Source organism: Rattus norvegicus, chromosome 15 (genome assembly GCF_036323735.1).
Source record: "Rattus norvegicus strain BN/NHsdMcwi chromosome 15, GRCr8, whole genome shotgun sequence".
NCBI classification, from domain to species: Eukaryota; Metazoa; Chordata; class Mammalia; order Rodentia; family Muridae; genus Rattus; species Rattus norvegicus.
In genome coordinates this window covers 83,508,430-83,526,590 of record NC_086033.1, presented here as the reverse complement: position 1 = coordinate 83,526,590, position 18,161 = coordinate 83,508,430, and positions in this window count along the sequence as shown.

The window sequence follows — 18,161 nt, the reverse complement described above, 5'->3', positions numbered from 1 at the left end:
TCATTAATCTGAGGTCTAGGAGGACCAGCATGGTGTGGAAGCCCCTGGCATGGAGTAAGGAATTCTCAGACTCATAGGCTATTTCTAGAGAAGATTGTTGGCTGTGTTATTAACCATGGAATTGACTGGAAACACCTGAAGCGTACTGAGTTCTTACAGGAATTGTATTACCAAAGAAAACCCAAGGTTAAAAAGAACAATGACCTGTGTCCACTTGGATATTAGAAATTCCCTCAACTCCTAAATTTTCACCAACAGATTGTAAACAACTAAAGCTGCATAAGTCTGGAAAACTCATTTTCTCCTGTGTTCATCTCCAATTGTTTACATGTTGTTCTGGATAGGGTAGCTGCCATAACCAATAGATCCAGTATTTAAACTCCTAAAATATAATAGGAATTTAATTCTCAATTGCATAACAGAACTGAGGAAGTATAAAGTTAGGTGGTTTCTCACCCATGTAGCAATTCAAGTACCTAGGCTTAAAAAGGTCGTACTATACTGAATTCACATATTTTAACCCAACTAGTAGTATCTTACCAGAGAGCTAGAAGGAGGAGGAAGGGAGACACAAGTATATGTTGGTGGTTTTATGGGCCCAGCCAGAAAGTGATATATAACATTTCCACTAATGTTCTAGGAGGCAGAACTCAGCTTCTACAGCTAAAACCAATTGGAAGGAGGTCTGAAAAGTGGCTTCCCTGGGCTCCAGGGAGAAAGAAGGAAAAAAATTAAAAAGCAGATAACTATTTCTGGCCTGTGAGGAGAAAAGTACACCTACTCTGGGTAGGAACTAAGACTGTCCAGTGTGGTGTTCCCAGTCCTCTCATTAATGCCAAGACAGAAAGCCTTCCTCTCACCCAACAGGACACATGTGCTGAGAAGCCTTGGTTCTGTCCATTGCTTCTAGGTGTCCCATTTCAAATCTCAGTTGTTGGGCCAGCTGATCCAGTGCATACTGGAGGGACAAGCAAGGATCTGAGCTACACATTCTCAGACTGTGGTGGCAGAAATAAAAAATAAAGAATAAGGAATGTCGATGTGAGATTAAATGTCAACTGATGAGACTGCTAAGGAGATGCGACAACGTTTCATGTAGATGGAAGCATATTTGATCAAATCTAAAAAGAACTAACTGCACATACATTTAGATGTTTGTTGCTTGAGGGGTGACCCTAAAGGGATACTCTTGATTGCTAGTCCGACATCAATGTCCTGCTTCTGCCTTTTAGGCACATTAACATTTTGTCCAGGTAACCTATTAAATTCTTCGTAATAATGCTTAATCAGAACTAGTGATCTCCCTCCCTTTGCCTGTGATAAAGGGGGGAAAAGCATTCCATGAAATTCTAGTCATGCAAAGCAGGGACAATCAATAGGATGTCTTTAGCAAAGGATTTCCTATGAATAAAAATGATTCCTAGAAATCTGGATTGGGGTGTAATCAGTAGGAGAATACAGAGCTGAGAAGGGACAGGGAACATGGAGGAATGAGAGAGAGAGAGAGAGAGAGAGAGAGAGAGAGAGAGAGAAAGAAATCGGGTTGCAGCATAACTTTAAGGCATTAGCTAACTGCCTTAGAGTCGCCTAATAAGAACCTCTAGATTTCTTTCTTACTAAGGACAATGGTTTATTTTAAATACTGGGTTTTTGAGTCATGTGGTCTATTACTTTTAATTGAAAGTCTCTGTCATAATCTATTTTGAATTACTATAACACAATACTACAAACTAAGTAATATATAATTTTTTTTATATTTTTGAAGATTTGGAAGCCATCATGATCTAATGGAGAGCTTCCTACTTGGTTAGACATCTTGTCTCATGGCATTGTGCAATAGAGAAAAACATTTGTTCTTTTTATCTTCCCTGTAGTCCACACAGAAAGAAAGAAAGAAAGAAAGAAAGAAAGAAAGAAAGAAAGAAAGAAAGAAAGAAAGAAAGGAAGGAAGAGAGAGAGAGAGAAAGGAAGGAAGGAAGGAAGGGAGAGAGAGAGAGAAAGAAAGAAAGAAAGAAAGAAAGAAAGAAAGAAAGAAAGAAAGAAAGAAAGAAAGGATGGATTAAGAAATTGAGTTTCCAATATATCAAATTTGGGGAGCACATTCAAACCATTGTGCTCTCTTATCTCCCTTCTCCCTGGGGTTGTTGGCCACTGGCCCAGGAGTTCAAAGAGAGCAGAGTCTACTAACAAGGTTTACAACAGCCCACAAGTATGAACAAAACTGACAACACATTCCGGGATCAGCTTCATAGAGACAGATAAACTTTACCTGGGGTAAATGAGGGGTTACGCAATTTTGGGGAAGCAGGTAGCAATATCCAGGGTAGGCAAAGGTCACTGGCTGAAGGCTAAGGTTCTGAGATACCTCACTTGCATGAGGAGGCACTCCAGGGATCGCAGGCACTTGCTAAACAAGTTCTTATCAGGAGGAAGGAAGTCGAACCTGTATTCTAACCAAGGCTATGTGACATTCCACAGGTAGAGGTGTGTGTGTCAGGGTTTCCAGCTCCCTGGAAAAGGTCAAAGGAGTAGAAACCCTGCTGTGAGAGGTAGTCTCCCATTTTGCACCAAGCTCAGAAGGCTATCAGGACAAAGGTAGACTTCGACCTTAAGCAGCGGGGTCACTCCACACCCTCTTGACTAATATTAAGAAAGATGCTTGGTGTTTTCCAACCTAAATACAAGATATTATACACAGGCAAACTAATGGTTAGTATCTTTTCTTAGAAAATAAGGAGTGCTTTTAATATCTGATATATGTGTGTATAGTATGTATTATATATAGTTGCTATATGTGTAGTTAAACATAGCATTAAGAACTCATGTCATTAGATAAAATGTTCGTGTGAGTCTGTTCCATGAAGGTATTATGTTTAGAATAATCCATATACATTGTGTCAGTCAGTTCTGTGTGCAACTGAGACGACATATTTCGTAACTAGAGTTAGTAACATACGCTTGGTTATGATGTGGACAATGATCATGGCAGAGAAACCACTATTTGGACCTCCATAGGATGGCAGGCTAACCATGATGGTAGACTCATTCTAAGCGCAAACCTGAAACATAGAAGGGATTGAGAATTTACCTTCATGTTCTATTAAACAACAGCTAGTGCTTTGGATGGATAAATAGTTGCAGAAATAGAGGCTCACAGATGTGGGTGGCTTACACAGTATTTTAGAACCAGTGAGTGTTTGGGGGCTTGGTTTTTTATTTGTTTGTTGGATATTTTTTTTAGCAACTGAACATTTCCTCTGAATGTCTCCGAAGTCATTGAAGATCATTTTCCTCCCTCTCTCTTCTTTTATACTCTGCCTCCACCTTTCAATTATTGTGAATATGTAATGATGAAAATAACTACTATAAATAATGCATTGACTTTTTATATCATGTTCCCAACAAAGAGAAAAATTCATGCTGAGCTGCAGGGAGAACCGGGTGGCAGCTGCTGCAGTGTCTTCACAGGCTAAGACGCATGGACTATTGGGAAAGAAGCAATTTTTTTCTCTCTCATATGGAAAGCATAGGAGGCGATTGGTACAGCAGACTCCTTCATGTTTCAAGGTCCCTTCTATCACTCAACCTGAGTAGCACATCTCCCTTCCCAAGGCCAATCTCCTGGATAGATGTTTTGGGGCATCTGGGAATGCCAAGAAGTTCTGCATTGCTTCTCCTTTAAGGACCATAAGAGACAGTAGGGGCAATGGCATAGATTTGCCTGAGCTGTGAAAGTTACCACTCCTAAGGTAAGATATTAATAGGATAAACTCTTTGCTCACTTTATTCTCAAGATATGGAATGTTCTAGAAACGACATGAGTTTTACAATCAAGACTTGAATTGAAGCTTCAGGCCGATTACTTAAGAACTCTTCCGTCTCTGGTTCTAAGGATTTATCCCAGAACCACTCATATACCTCTCCCACCCACCCCATCACTGTATCTTCTTAAACTTGTCTTAAGACAGCATCTCACCAAATGGCCTGGACTTGCATAGCGCTCATACTCTTCCTGCCTCAGCCTCCCTAGTAATTGAGATTAAGGGCAGATGGCAGTGAGTTCATATAGCTCCATTTGTTTCTAAAATTAAAGTGAGCACAGCCAAATACTTCATTTATTTATTTATTTTCTCATAGTATCTGTTTTTGAACATTTGAGCAGACTGGGAAAATAATATATGCAGTATATTATTAAATATATATATACATAACATATATATGCATATGTATATTTACATATAAAATAATATGGGCACTAAGAGAAGGCCTACGAGACAAAAATAGAAAAATCAGAATGAAGCAAAGAAGAAAGAGGGTCAACTGTACTGTTTCATGGAATGGTTGCGATAGTCATTCTTTCTTAACAACTCATCACACCTGCGAAGAAGGGGCCTCAACTGAGGAATTACCTCCATGTCTCTGGGGCTTTTTCTTCATTGCTGTTGGTGTAGGAGCCTCTCTTTCATTTGTGGGTGGTGCCATCACCAGGGAGGTAGGGGGACCCTGGCCATATAAGAAAGGAATCTGGGCAGAAGCAGGAAAGCAAGCTGATAATTAGCCCTCTTCCATGGTTCAGACCCCCATTCCACAACTCAGCTGAACTTCCTGTCCTGACTTCCCTCACTATGGGCTGTGACATAGAAATATAAGTAAATAAATGCTCTCTTCCCTACAAATTCCTTGGGGTCGTGGTGTTGATTGCAGTAACGGAAAGCAAACAAGAACATTGGACAAATTCTTCAATACTTTAGAACTTGAAGTTTTGGAGCTAGAGCATGAAGAGTAAAGTGGGGTTGTGTGTACACAGTGGTGAATTTGGGTTACATATAATTTCTGAACATCTAAAGAAATCCAGATCCTCTAAGCTTACAACACACAACTCGTAGGCTCATATATTAAATCTATTAAAAGCTTTGTTCATTCTAAACTATTGTTTTTAATAGCTTCAGTCGAAATTATAAACAGGAGAAAACTCTTACTGGCTAAAAGCTAACATATACATCTAATTGCATATATTTTCAGACACTCTGGTTGAAACCAGATAGATTTAATATTTTAACATCTTCAGTGGAAAGCCTCTCTGTAACACACTATTTGCTTTGCTGTCCTTTGGGGAAGATCATATAGAACGTAATTTCATTTTTAGAAGGGATTTGGGAGATCATCGTTCACATCAAGGGCTCTGCTGTGTTTTAGCGATAAAATTTGCATGTAAAAAAGTTATGTAGCCTGTGAGGATGGATAGAAAGCTCTGCAAAAATGGATCTGACAATTGCTTTCTAGAAAAAACAAAACTACCAAAATATGTTTTCTTTTAAACAATTTAAGTCTCATAAAGGTGGGATGAAGAATGTACAGCTGTTGACCCCTTAGGCAGTATGGCACATCTGGTTCTCTGTAAAAATAATTAGCAAACCTGGAGTTGAAGTGAGCTGACTTTACCCAAGTGACTTCCTTACCCTCCAGACAGACGTCAGATTCACTGTGTCCCTTCCTCCTTGGCACAGTTCAACACCATCTTTTGTTTTGACATTGCAGCTCACTCTGGTCCACAGGCATATTCCTGTCAGCTTCTCCTTGTCTTTTCCATCATTTTCACCATCCAATAATAATAATGTGTGTGAAGAATGCACTTCAATACTCTAAGACTCTGTCTAAGGGCAAAGGCTGGTAGCTTACCATGCGGCCTGCCAACCACATAATGGCATCACTTTTAAGGATAGAGGATTTTCATATTTGTCGTTTCCTATGATACAACTGCTGTGTGCTCATTCTTACCTTTAAATTAAAAAAAAGATAAATCTAGATTAGAATTCTAGTCCTGCCTTAAATTAGCCATGACTGCTTAGATAATTTATTTAATGTTAGTGTTGTTTTCCAGAGGCGTATCTCATATGTAGCCTAGATGACATGGAAAAGGTAAAGACTTCTGTCTCTCTCAAACGGTCTGTCTGTTTTTCAACTTGTCATGCTGGGATCACAGTCATACATCACCACCCATGGACCAAATTATAATATCTATATGAACTAATGAGTTCACCTATAGAACCATAACCAGGTCTCTTCATGAACTGAATGACTTATGCAAAGTGCCTTTGGCAACATCAGACATGACAATTATATTATCTGAAGAGGATTCCTACAGCCACCAATATTATAAACTTCACATTCAGATGCTATAGTGCCATTGAAAGTCACAATTTGTATCTATTAAAATATTTTCTTCAATTTTTGTTTTTCCTTAGTAACACATTGGGTCATAATTTGAGTTAGTGGATAGCATTGGTTTTATTATGCGGTCTCCAATACCAGCCGTTTCCCCAGAATAATCCATAAAGCCTTCCAGAACTTATTCTACAGAACTATCAAAAGATGACTAAATCACTCAAAGGCATGGCTGTTTTTAGCAGTGATTCGTCTGTATAGGTTTTGGCCAGTAAATGCACAGCAGGATCCTACTGTAGGACTGTTAGTTTCAACCCCTAACACTTTCCCATCAGAAGCTCTACTGTAAATGCATGGAGCCTTTTCTTTGATACATCTCAGAGGCCTCTGATTATCCTCTAGGTTTCTTTTGGATTACGACTGCCAAAGTAGCCCTGCTTCTCCAGGTGGGTAAACCATTTCCAGGTGATTGTCTCAAAAACCAAGCACGCTGCCTGCCTCTTAATTTGCTGATTTTTTATCAGGAGCTACAGTAATTGCTACCACACTTTAAACTGCCAGCGATGGCTTTGGGAAAACTCACATCTTGTAGACACCATTTGGTAACATAACCCAGTCTTTTCAGCCCGAGCTAGGTCAGATATGAGGAGAGCTTTGATCTTTTCCCTGACAAATATGTGGTCTCTGCGTTGAACTAGGTCACCATTGAACTATTTCACAAGGTGTTGCGTGCAGGTCAGTAGGAAGACCAGGTAGAAGGTAAAACTCTACAGAACTCGGACAGAAGTGCCGCCCAGGACCAACCACCCCTACAGCCTGTGCCAAAAGAAAGGCGTAAGCCAGGCAGATGATAAACTCAAAAGGGAAGCTCAGTCCAGACCAAGAGAGGACATGACAGAAACACAGCAGCTGAAATGCTGGCCTATACTAAAGCTGCTCGTGTTGGACCACCTGCAGGAAGAGCAATATACAGTGACTTCCAGCCATCACTTAGTACAGCCAGACACGATCCAGCTACTATTCTGATCTAGATAGTTTATCCTATAAAGACATGGAAAAGCTCACAGGCTGAAAGCCAGTTCACTTAAGAAAAAAGAAAATTTACCCAATTTACACAGGGATGCAGTTTGCTTTTGGTATAATCTCCGCAATTTTAGAATTTGTTTGATTTCACTAGTTTTTTAAAATAGACTTGGGCAACTGGGGATATGACTTGCCTAGCATCCTTGGGACCTGACATTCACTTGCCAATCATCTTAGAAGGATGCACAGCCTTCGTGCCTAAAGTACTCTATTTTCACTCTTTTGGTTTAAAACATGGTTATGATACCTCTGGAAATAAAACACAAAATGCATCCCTTATCGAGTATCTTGAATTCTTTTATGCTTCCAAAAATGAAGTGTAAATGGGCAAATACCCTGTTTGTACCCATTTTAAATGGCATTGACATTTTGCTTACAATAAGGACAGATCTATTAGACCCTTTTGTTACAAATGCCAGAAGCAATGAAGCAAAATTCAACCAAGGATTAAATTACAAATGGGATTAATAATAAAGTCATAGTAACTGGAATAGTTTAGCTAATTTGATTAATTTTTTTTTGAGAACTATGTTGTTGACAGGTGGACTTTGCCACTTCATATGTCTCATACTCACCAAATTTTCTAACTTTCACTTTGCATCCCATTAACCTTAGAGAGAAGGGACAGATTAGAGATCAAGACATATGCCATTTTACAAAATGAGATGTTCTAATATATTTTCTTTATTGTCATAACTCTAGTTACAAACAACCCCTGGAAAAGGGAAGGTTTTCCTCTCATCCTTAGGCTAGTTCGCATGCACCTAACACCAAATATCGAGTCCAGTGGTTTTCAACTTTCCTTATAGTGAGACAATTTATTACAGTTCCTCATGTTTGCTGACCCCCCCAACCAGAAAATTATTTTATTGCTACTTCATAACTGTAACTTTGCTACTGTTATGAATCATAATGTAAATACCTGACATACAGGATGTCTGATAGGTGACCCTTACAGGGGTGGCAACCCACAGATTGAGAAGCACTGCTCCTTCTACCGACACTTTGTAAATAAGGTATACCAGATGTTCCCAGGATTGCCTCATCCTCATGGGACATATTGTGGGTACAGAGACACAGTCAGCCACAGTCAGGAGCATTCTTTGCTGGAGAACCTGTATGTGAAGTCAGAGGCCAAATGAAAAAGGAAACAAAGGGAAAAGAATAAATGTTCAGAGTGAGAACATCGGAATGTGGAAGTAGAGATTGGAATTTATAACAAGATAAAACAAAGGTCCAAGGAGAGCAGAGATAGGAATCAATATGGGCTGTTTTGATGAAAAAAGATGGTTTTGGTTGTGTGAACTCACTTCAGTTTAATTACAAAGGCACAACATTAGCCACAAATATCTCTAAAGAGGGCGATTGGAAAAATGGAAGTGTTTATGCTAAACAGGAAAAATAAGATGCTATCCCAGGATGTAATATCAACAAGATAATAACTTTGGACAAGTGAAGGGAGAAAAAAGACAATGCACATAGACTGAGGGAGTTTAGACAGAAGTTATCCAAAACTATCAGTGCATTCTTTAAATATCTTATTATAGTGTGCGTTTGTTCATTTCTTCGTTTTAATTGCATTTTATTTTTAATTAATTTTAAAAATTTATCCAACACAATAATGGGTTTTAGTATAACATTTCATTTTTATTTAAATATTTTTTGATAAATTCATACATTAGTAATGCATTTACACCATTTCCACTCCTCTGTCTCCCTCCCAAACTCCTCTAGTGTCCCCCTCTCCCTTTCAAGTTCATGACTTCTTCTGTATCAGGAGGCCTATTTCTAAGGAACACAGATTCTTTCTCTCTCAAGAGTCGTTGATTGTCCACAGTTCTTCATCAGGGGTTGGAGTCTTGTAAAACTTCCCTTATTGAGTGAGCATGTCAATGAGTGTTGTCACTGTGTAGGTCTTGTTTAGGTAATTGTATTTTAGAGATATTTTTGAGTGTGGCTTCCGTGTACTGTCTAGCAGATACCACCTAGCAGGAGCTGTTTTGGTCATGCAGCTCTTATAATCATTCTACCTAATCTTTCACAGTGATCCCTGAGCTCTAGGTGTAGGGGACATTGTGGATGTATCAACTGCAGTTCTGCAACTCATAACCACTTATCTGCATTTTGACATTTTCACAGTTGTCATATTTATACCCCATTATCCTTTTTCCCTTGTTCTCTTATTTTAATCTCCTTTCTCTCCCCAAATAGTCCCCCTCATATATGTGTGTGTGTGTGTGTGTGTGTGTGTATAATGTGTGTGTGTGTGTGTATAATGTGTGTGTGTGTATGGTTGTTGTCAATGGTAATTTTTTATTTTACATAGATTCCTCTTGTAAGAGAAAACATGTGGTATTTCTTTCTCTGAGTTTGATTTATTTCACTTAACATAATAATCTATTTTCATTCATTTCCTGAAAGAAAGATGACATGATTAAATTCTACTTTAGGATAAAATTAAGTATTTTATTTACCCATTCATCTGTGGATAGGTAGCCTGGCTGACTCTATTTCCTCATTATTCTGAATGATGCCATAAGAAACATGGATGTACATAGATTCTTATATGCTTAGATTCATTTGTGCACATACTCATCATTCTGTATATTAAATATTACAATAAATCAAAAATATAAATAATTAAACAAGACTGAAAACTAACGTGTGGACCAAAATAGGTGCATAAAAGGGAATTTGAAAAAATAATTTTAAAGATACATGTTTAATGAAAATGTATAGGCCAGAAAACATACTGACATAGAATTAAGAAAAATATTTGGTTGATGTTGCTGGTGACAGTGCTCATATTTGGTCTTGCTATATCACCCGGAGTCTTTCAACTGCTAGACTCATATGTTTCTCCCATTTCTGCTTCCCCAGTAACTCATACTATATTTGCATGCCTCTTGGCCTAAGAATTGGTATTCTAATGAGAGTAATCACTCCATTCTAGAAATAATCCCCGTCTATCAAATCTTTGTCTGCATAATTTGCAGAGAACTCTCATCTCCCCAATCCTCCTGAAACGCTGCCTACAATTTGTTCTTTTAGAGCCCTGACACCAGTTGACACATCAGAGTGGCCATCCCATTCTCATTTTGTAGGCCAAAAGTGGCCCATGGCTGGAGGAGTGGAGCTAGCCACGGGAGAAATGGAAATGATTTTCAGAGGGTACTGGCAAAGCCACCTGAAGCCGTATTTCCTAAGTGGTAGACTTGGAAACATAAGAACTTGGCATCAGATCACAGAGAGAAGCTTGAGTAAGGGATGGAGAGATAGCTCGGTGGTTAAGAGTTCTGGCTGCCCTTCTAGAGGAGCAGGCTCAATACCCAACAACCTCGAATCAGCTCACAACTGTAACTCCAGTTCCAGGCAATCTGACATCTTCCACAGACATAAATACAGGCAAAACCTCAGAGTACACAATTGAAAAAGAAATAAATCATTAAAAGAAAGAAGAAGCTATAGCAGGCAGGTGGAGCAAATGCTAGGTACCAGGTGAGCACCACAGTATACACATGCAAGTGTGAAACCTCCTTCTGGGAAGCCATGAAGAGAAACAAAAACCCTAAACGTGGAAGTAGATCCACGAAAATGCTCTCAGTAATCTGTGCTGTGACTCTTAACTCACTCCCAGCCTGGTGTCATCTAATGATACAGGAAAAATATTTGCGACCTAACCAAACTGTACCTGATGGAAGAGTTCATACTGGTCACGATTTCTGTGACAACCTGTTGTTGTAAAAATATAAAAAATAAAAAATGTATTTGTCTTTTACCTCGCTTGGTCCTGCACCACGGTGCCCCAAGATATCTGCTAGATATCTTGTCAGAATCACATCCTAACTCCTCGGCGGCCCATTGTCTCCTGCTGCCACACACTTTCCTACACTCAAACCGTCACATAAAAGAACACACAACACGATAACCTTTGACCCAAATGATAAGATATAATTGCCCACTTAAACATACAAAGCCCGGTACCATCCATCCCTTAGGAACATTAATAACAACCTGTAAATACACAGCAGAATCTTAACATCACCTGCCATGGCTTTTCACCCTCTCCTCTTTCCTCTCTCCTCCTTTCTGTTCTAGTCTCCTCCTCTTCCTTCAAACTTCCCTCCCGCCCATCCTTCCTTCTCCTCCAATGACAGGCCTCCTTCTATCCTGTACCTGCCTCACCTGTGACATCATCCTACAACAATCTGACTGAACACGGGTACCTATTACTGGGTATTGTGAGAACTTCCAAGTCTATATAATTTATACTTGGTCAATATTTCATCCCCAAATTACTTAATAAGTTAAACAAATATGATCATCATTTAAGAAATAGTTTATTGATTAGTTCCAAACCCTGAGCAACTTATTTATTATGCAGAACTAATGTGCTATTCACATTCTTTATATTCATATCCTTAGATATCTGTGACTTGCTAACCTGACGGTCCTTAAACCTTCCTTTATGTTCAATGGAAACATGATTTTGTCGTGCCTGAAATCTCAGACACAGGGGATGAGCCACCATTAATCTACAGTAGTCTAATAATTTCATTCTCTTTTTGCAAATGAGTAGACAAAATGTGTCCTGGGAGCCAGTTCTGGTCTATGAAACATCAGAGAGAAACCTGACATTTCTCTTCCCATCTCAAAAAGCAAAATGCTAGAGCTGGTCCCTTCCTGTTTTCGAGATGTATCTGAAGACACGATGCCTGGAGAGGCAGCAGCTGTCTTGAGCACAGGAGACACAAGCCCACTGAGCATAGCAAAGGTCAGGCTTGGAACATCAAGCTCCTTAGAGCTCAGGCCAGTTCAGCTGCTAGAAACTTGCAGACATATAACATGTGAAGATCATGATTAAGGTGGAATATCTCCTAATTAAACTCAAATGCATTTAGTGTCCGGATTATATTTGGAACTGGCAATGAATGTATAACCTTCACTGTGGTTTTGAGGCTTCAAAAATATTACATCTTTAGTAATCCAAGAAGCAATAAGAATTAGGTTAGGTACAGTATCTTATTGTCATAGATCCAGATAGTTCAAACATAACAAAGTTGTCCTACCTCCTTTTACGTGTTAACATGTTCTACTAGAATAATAAATGAAATGAATATATAAGGAAATGAAAAATGGGAATAAACACAGAATTTAGAAATATTAAGTCCATGCCACAGAGATGTCTTAGTGAAATAAAACTACTGGTAACACAGGCCTAATGACCCGAATTCTGTCCCTCAAATGCACATTTTGCTCACTTCTCTATTGCTGTGGTAAAACGCTATGCCAAAAGGCAGCTTCATGAACAAACGTTTTACTTAGGCTTATGGTTTCAAGGGTAGAGTCCATATGATATACTAGGAGCTGAGAAATCATCTCTTCAACCACAAACACAAAGCACAGAGCCTACAGGAGCTCTCAAAGCCTGACCCTAAGGATGTACTTCCTCCAGCAAAGCTCCACCTCCCCAGACAGTACCACAAACAGGGAACAATGTTCAAACATGTGAGCCTGTGGGGAAACTTCTCCCTCAAACCAGAACACCACATAAACGCCTAAGTGCTGTGGCCCACATCTGTAAGACCAGCATTCCTACATACAGGTAGGAGGCAGAGACAGGTGATCCATTAGCTAATCTAAAAGGTGACAGAAGATGGAAGGAGAGAACCCACTATTAAAGCTTCTCCTCCGAGGGGTTGGGGATTTAGCTCAGTGGTAGAGCGCTTGCCTAGGAAGCGCAAGGCCCTGGGTTCGGTTCCCAGCTCCGCAAAAAAAAAGAACCAAAAAAAAAAAAAGCTTCTCCTCCAAGCTCCACATGTACAACGTTTGGCCTAGACCTTCCACACTCAATAACTAAGTGAATAAATATTTTAAAAATTAAAATACCATTTACATACTGGCTCTTGATTAATCACTTTGACTAAGATATTTTTAAGAAATCCAGAAAGCATTGGCTTTTGTGGAATTAAGAAAAAGTCATAAGTATGTTTACATTACAACTTAACAAAAATAACACAAGACTTCAGCCATCTGTCAGTGATCATTTTCTTATATGTCGACCAGCATACTAGAACATAATCATGTTGGACCAAAGTTTTTCTCCCCAGGTTACATTAAATTCCAACTGGTGACTGAAAATATTTCACGGTTTTGTAACTTTTTAACTAGAAAGCAATGGATAGTTGTGACTTTTCCTAGAATTTAATTCCCTGCAATTTTACATTCTTTTTATTTCTTATTCTTACTTTTTTTAATATTCTACTTTTTATTTTTCTTCTCTTTATCTCTTTCTGTATTTACCCCTCTTGATTTTCCTCTTCTGATTACCACGTCTGAATTTATTGATATGCTGTCTCTTATCTCCAGTCTATTAGCAAAGCACTCAAGACTTTACCGATTTTACAATTTACTTTTTTTGTTCATTGTTATTTGCATTAACAACATATAGCTCATTTTCTTACTTAATCTCTTTTCTGACAATTCCTCCTATCTAATGCCTACTCTGCCTGTTGACGATTTCTGAATTTAGCGGAGTAATAAATATCACTATAGGCCTGGGTTTGGCTCCCTTTCATCAATTCCCCTAAACTCCATAGTGAGACCTGTAGACATCAATGATCGAAGGGAAATAAAGACTCTGCCCATGCCGAAGAGAAGAAGCAAGCAGAATTTCAAGAGGTAAATGAGATGAGATGGAGAGAAAGGGAAGGGAGGGGGCTTGTGTCATTGCAGCTGTGTCATTTCACAATCAGAGAGTAACCAGCTTTGCTGACTATTAGGATGCTGTTGCGGGTGGACACGGGGCATCCCATGTCTCCTCATGTAGTGATCAATCAAACCTGAGGAGACCAGTGAGAGAATTGAAAGAGCCTAAAAGTTAAAGGCACAGAGACGCTGGTCAAGGTGGCTCCAGGTGAATGATCTGTGTTGCCGAGCAAGAGGGTCATTCCATGGTGTTGTTCACTCAGGATGCTTGAGGAGGAAGGGACCAAGCCAAGGGACCAGGAATAGGACAATACTGCTTTGGTAGGAAGGATAGCTGCATCGACACAAAGGTGTCTTAGTTTTGTTTCGCAGTCCTAGTCTTAACTGATGATTAAGTAGTCAAACCCAATTTCTTTTAGAAACAGAAGTGGACTCTTCAAGTTTGCTTTCTAGGTGAAGGGGGATGGGAGTCCTTGCTGCCAACTCTACCAGTGTTCCATCGTTCCTTAGCATTTGTGTACAGTGAACTCTATGGGTTAGAATATTGTCTTTAAAAGAAGTTGTTGAAACGTAAGTGTGGTGTGGTCCATGTCTGTCATCCTCATACGGTAAACACGGGAGCAGAAGATCAGGAGTTCAAAGCCAACCTTGGCTCCAGTGTGAGTTCAATGCCAGCATGAGTTACATGTGACCGTGCCTAAAACCAAGAAGGGGAGTGCTGAGAAGGCTCAGTGGGTAAAGAGGACTCGGGCTTGGTGTGCAAGCCTGGAGACCTGAGCTTCATCCTCTGACCCTAGGTAAAGGTGAATAGAGAGAACAAACTCCACCATGTCGTTCTCTGAGCAGAACATGCACACTAGGGTATGCGTGCCCCTATATAGAGATCAAGCTCACATGCACTCACACAGAAAACATGCATTAAAAATAAATGAAAACTTAAAAAGGAAGTTGAGATGATAGAAATTTTAGTGTGTGTGTGTGTGTGTGTGTGTGTGTGTGTGTGTGTGTATTACTGCTATATAGATGTACTGACGGGTTTTGTGTATCAACTTGTATAAGCTAGGATGACCAGAGAGAAAGGAGCCACAGTTGAGGAAATGCCTCTATGAGTCCAGCTGTGATGAATGGGGAGGGCCCAGTGCTGGGCTGGTGGTCCTGGCTTTCATAAGAGAGTGGGCTGAGCAAGCCATGTGAAGCAAGTAAACCACACCCTTCCAGAGACTTCGGATGAGCTTCTGCCTCCAGGTTCCTGCCCTTTTGGAATTCCTGTTCTGATTTCCTTTAGTGATGAACAGCAATGTGGGAGTGGAAGCCAAAATAAACCCTCTCCTCCCGAACTTGCTTTTTGGTCGTAGTATTTTCATCACAGCAATAGAAATCCTAACTAAGAATATATATATATATATATATGTATGTATGTATATATATATATATGTATGTATGTATATATATAGAGAGAGATTCTTAGTTGTAAATATACATATACTTGTGTGCATGTGTGTGTGCACGCACGCTTATATACACACATCCTTATGCTTTAAATAAAATGATTTAGACATACTGTCTCTGAGTTAATCATGAAAAGAAAATAACTGTTTCGAATACTTATTTTCAAATAATTATGGCTTCCCCTAACTTTTGACTCTTTCCCTGTAAGCATTTATAGGCACATGACCTGCTTATGCATATGGAGTAGAGAGGAAAAGAGACGAGGCAGAGTGTAAAGTAATGTCAGCTCCGATGTTCATTGGCTCCTGCACATCCCTAGTCCCAGCACCCAGGAGGTGCAGGCAGGAGGGCTGAGGGACTGAGGCTTGCATGAACTACACTGTGATACCCTGTGTCAGGACAAAACAGGGCTTGCAATGTGACTTAGCAGATAAAGGAGCTGGCTACCAGCTCTGTGTGAGATCTGTTCCTCAACCACAGGGTGGAAGAAATGTTTCCTTCTGACCTGCCGTGACACCACACACACACACACACACACACACACACACACACACACACACACACACGTGCACAGATGCATGCATGCTGTGACATGCACATAATAACAGATAAATAAGTAAATGAGCAAAATCTCAATTGAATAGATTAAGTAAAAATACGAACTCTGTATTTATATGGGCTACTCTAGGCTAGACCAAATATTGAGGAAGATGAGTTATATATTTTTCTCCTCTGTGCTGTATAATAAATTATTATCACAACCTTGGCAAGCTAGAACAACAAAAAAAATTATATATTTTTTTCTCCATGTGTGGGTCAGAAGTCCAAAATGAAGGCGTGTGTGCTGGCAAATTTTATGTCAAATTGACATAAGCTAGAGTCATCGGAGAGGAGGGAGCCTCCATAAGATCATGCTGTTGGCAGGCATGTAGAACATTTTCTTTATTAGTGATCGATGGTGGACAGCAAAGCCCACTGTGGGTGGTGCCATCCCTAAGTTGATGGTTCTGGGTTCTATAGGAGCAGGTCATGAGGAACAAGCCAGTAAGCAACACTCTTCCTTAAAGTCCGCAGCAGTTGCTGCCTCTAGGTTCCTGCCCTCTGTGAGTTCCTGCCCTGACTTGCGTGGGTGGTAAACAGTGATATGTTCGTGTGAGCCAAATAAACCCCTTCGTCCCCAAGCTGCTTTGGTCATGGTGTTTCATCACAGCCATAGCGACCCTGATTAGAACAGTGTCAGAATTTGGGCTCCTTCTGCATCCAGGAAGGGCAAGGGTGAGCCACCCTTTCCAGGCTTTTGTGCCTCATGGCACTGCTGGCCTTCCGGGACTTGTACTAGCAACATGCCAGCCTGACTCCATCTCAACATAGTCTTCTTCGTATGTCACTGTGTGCTTATATGTTCCTCTACAATGCTGCTGCTGCTGCTTATGATGATGATGCTGATGCTGATGATGATGATGATGATGATGATGATGATGACGACGACAAAGGTGATATATTACTCATTCATCTCTATAGAGTTTTTCTTTAAATTTGGAGCCTACCCTAAATCTAAGATGGTTTATTTTAAAGCCTTAAATTTTTCCTTCCAAACACAGATCCTTATCTGATAAATACAATTTCAGTAAAAGTCGTCTTAATGAGGTTCCCAACCAGAGTGCTGTTGAGAGATGGCTTGGAGGTTAAGAGTGTTCGGTACCGTGATAGAGAACCTGGGTTTATTTCCCAGCACCCACATGGAGGGTTCCAACCACCTGTAACTCCAGCTCCAAGGGATCTGGCACCCTGTGGCATTCCTGCACCCATGTGTACAGTAAACTCATACAAGATGGACAGACAGATGGTTCAGCAGTTAAAAGCACTGACTCTAGCAGAGAACACCTGATCAGTTCCATTTTCAGTATCCATATGGCTGGTCCCAAGTGTACCTTTAGTCCCAGAGGATCCAGACCCCTGTGCTGGCCTCCCCAGGCAGCAAACATGCACAGACTTACAAGCAGACAAAAATACCCATACAGGTAAATAAAGCATTTTTTTTTAAAAATCATAAAATCACCAAAGCAGCTTTTTTATCGTGGGATTTCCCTCATCATGTAGAGCCAAACACTTCTCATATCACCCTAGAATGTGCTGAGCAGACCATAGAATCGGCACTCCACAGCTCTTACTGACACTGTTGAGAAATCGAGCTGAGGTCTGAGCTCTGCTCTGGGAAACTGAAGTGTGGGAAGCCATGCCTGTTTCTTTGAGATTAAGGTAATCAGAACCTGGGCTCTCTTTACTTCCTGATTCTTCTTACCAGACCTGGGAGGTTCCTGCATGTGTTGAACCAGTAAATCGACTCCAGGAGCTCTTTTAATTCTAATTCTTAAACAACATCTTCATGAGTTGAAACTGAACTGGGTGAACTAGGAACATTTTTAGGAGCAGAACTTATGCCTAGCTTGTGTGAGGTCATCAAAACTCCCCAGGACCAAGAGCCTCTCCTCCAGTTGCTGTCAGATATGTCCAGATACATAGGTATCTGGAGTCATGGATCCCTTCAGGTACACTCCTTGGTTGGTGGTCTAGGCTCTGGGAGAACTGGGTGTCAGGCCAACCTATGTTGTTGTAACGGGGTTGAAACCAGTGCTTTTCACGTTCTCTCTTCTTGCGAGTGCCCCAAGATTGATTTGTGTGGAACTCAATTTATTTTGCGGTTTTTCTCCTCAAAGATCAAACCTTCCTCCTCCTTCTGCTCTCCAAGTTCAGGA